Here is a 3,154-nt window from a genome sequence, read left to right on the forward strand (position 1 = left end):
TCTGTCACTGTGTAGTTCAACTGGGCTCCACTCAGCGTCCTACTAGCATAGTAGATTGGGTGCATCAATTTGTCCTTCCGCTGGCCCAGCACTGCCCCGACCGCGTAGTCACTAGCATCACACATTAATTCGAACGGTTGCTCCCAGTTGGGGGCAACGATTATGGGTGCTGTGACCAGCCTTTGCTTTAACTCCTCAAAAGCTACCCTGCAATCATCAGAAAATACAAAAGGGTGATCTTTCTCTAACAACTTACAGAGAGGGTTGGCGATTTTGGAGAAGTCCTTAATGAACCTCCGGTAGAACCCGGCATGTCCAAGGAAGCTTCTTATGGCTTTGACTGAAGTTGGTGGCGGCAGCTTTGCTATGACATCAACCTTTGCTCTATCAACCTCTATTCCTTTGCTTGACACCCGGTGCCCCAAGACTATTCCTTCTTGTACCATGAAGTGACACTTTTCCCAGTTCAGAACCAAGTTAGTCTCGATGCACCATTTCAGCACACGCGTCAAATTCACTAAGCATTCCTCAAATGAGTTCCCCACCACTGAGAAGTCATCCATGAACACCTCCATTATATCTTCTACCATGTCAGTGAATATGGCCATCATGCACCGTTGGAATGTGGCGGGTGCATTGCATAGGCCAAAGGGCATCCTCCTGAAGGCATAAATTCCGTACGGGCATGTGAAGGAGGTCTTTTCTCTATCCTCAGGGGCAATGGAGATCTGATTGTACCCTGAGTACCCATCCAAGAAGCAAAAGTGTGACCTCCCTGCCAATCTATCCAGCATTTGATCAATGAAGGGAAGTGGGAAGTGGTCTTTCCGGGTGGCTAGATTCAACTTTCTGTAATCCATGCAAATTCTCCAGCCTGTGACGGTTCTTGTTGAGATAAGTTCATTGTTGTCATTCTTCACCACCGTCATGCCACCCTTTTTAGGCACACATTGAACTGGGCTAACCCAGCTACTGTCAGAAATTGGGAAAATGATTCCCGCATCCAACCACTTTATCACTTCCTTCTTCACCACCTCCTTCATATTTGGGTTCAGCCTCCTCTGATGTTCCCTTGAAGGTTTGTGCCCCTCTTCCAGCAGAATCTTATGCATGCAATAGGCAGGGCTGATTCCCTTGATGTCTGCCATGGTCCACCCAATGGCAGTTTTACACTCCTTTAGTACCTGTATAAGCTGCTGAACCTGCACATCTAACAAACCATATGAGATAATAACAGGTAATGTGGAGTTGGGACCCAGAAACTCATACCTGAGGTGGGTTGGCAATGGCTTTAGTTCCAGCTTAGGTGGTTCCTCGATGGATGGCTTTGCTGGAGGGGTCTCTCTCTTTTCTAAGTGTAAAGGCTCAAACTCTAAATTTCTGTCCCAGAACCCTTTACCTTCCAATGCCAACACCCATTCCGCCAAATCCTCACCATTCACTTCATCCAAATTTGTCAAACATGCAGTAAGGGGATCTTCAACCGTCAACGCCTCATCATCAGACTCTACAATTACATCCACTGCATCAATAAGAGAACAATTTGCGAACTCACTTGGTCGCCTCATCGGTTTCTGCACATTGAATATAATTTCTTCATCATTGAGCCTCATCTTGAGCTCCCCAATCTCGCAATCAATCAAAGCTCTCCCCGTGGCCAAGAATGGTCGTCCTAAGATTATAGGAATTTCTTCATCCACTTTGCAATCCAAGATTACAAAATCTGCAGGGAACACGAATTTCCCCACCTGAATAAGCACATCATCAAGGATCCCAAATGGACGCTTCACAGTCCTGTCGGCCAGCTGCAACAACATAGAGGTAGGTCTAGCTCTCCCAATGCCCAACCTCTTATAAATAACCAGGGGCGTGAGATTAATGCTGGCCCCTAAATCACAGAGTGCCTTAGCAAAGGCAAAGTTCCCAATAGTGCATGGAATTTTAAAACTACCTGGATCAGATAGCTTTTCAGCAACAGGTCTAGATACCACTGCACTACAGGTCTGAGTAAGTGTCACTGTGGACAAGTCTTGAAAGTCAAACTTCCGAGACATCAAGTCCTTCATCATTTTAGCGTATCCAGGCATCTCCTTTAGAGCTTCAATCAATGGAATGTTTACCTGGATTTGTTTTAACATCTCCAAGAACTTTTTATACTGCTCCTCCTTTTGATGCTTGGCCAACCTTTGTGGAAATGGTGCAGGAGGTCTTTTCTTCCCAATCACTTGAGATTTCTCTTTCTCAGCTACTGTTTCAACTACTGGCTTAGCTACTGTCTCAGTCTCTTGTTGCATATTCTTTTCTTCAGGTGCGGGCTGGACTATTATCTCTGTCAATCCCGTAGATTCATCCAGCTCAATGGGCACTGGAATGAGTGTCTCAGCCTGTATGTTTTCTCGAGCTCTCTCTTGCTCAACATCTAGATCCCTGCCATTCCGTAGACTCACCGCCATCAGCTGCTTTGGGCCCTGATCTTTTGGATTGATTTGGGTATCTGCAGGTAATATCCCTTGAGGACGATTGTTAAGTGACATTGAAATCTGGCCCACTTGTACCTCAATATTTTTGATAGCTGCATCATGTGCATCCACCCTTTCATTTATCTTAGCATTGGACCCAATAACCTGCTGCATCATTGCTTCAAGCCTTGCAAACCCGTCTTCCTGTCTTCCACCCTGCTGTTGCTGAGGTGGGTAGTACCCTTGCTGCTGATTGTTGTACCCTTGTGGTCTAGGATACGGTGCCATGTTGTTGGGGGGTCTCATGCCTCCCATGTTTCCGGCGTTATACTGTGGCTGCGGTGGCCTGTACTGCTGCTGAGTCTGCTGACCCCAGTTCTGATTACCTTGCCTCTGACCCCCATAGTTAGCCACATAGTTCATATCTTCAGGGTGCTGATGATGATGATCATGCTCTGTATTCCAAGGATTACCAATTGGCTGGCTAATGCAAGATGTGCACAAGCCCCCATTGGTAGTATCTACTATATGAACCTGCTGCTTCTGCCCTGATTCCTCCACCTTTTTGGTGAGGATGCTCATTTGTGTCAAGAGAGTCGCCATATTTTCAGCCATTGTATTAGAAGGATCAAGAGGCACTGAGTGCACCACTGGAGTGATAGGTGCATTCCTAGATGTCCAACCCGAATTCTGCG

Source organism: Nicotiana attenuata, chromosome 6 (genome assembly GCF_001879085.1).
Source record: "Nicotiana attenuata strain UT chromosome 6, NIATTr2, whole genome shotgun sequence".
Lineage (NCBI taxonomy): Eukaryota > Viridiplantae > Streptophyta > Magnoliopsida > Solanales > Solanaceae > Nicotiana > Nicotiana attenuata.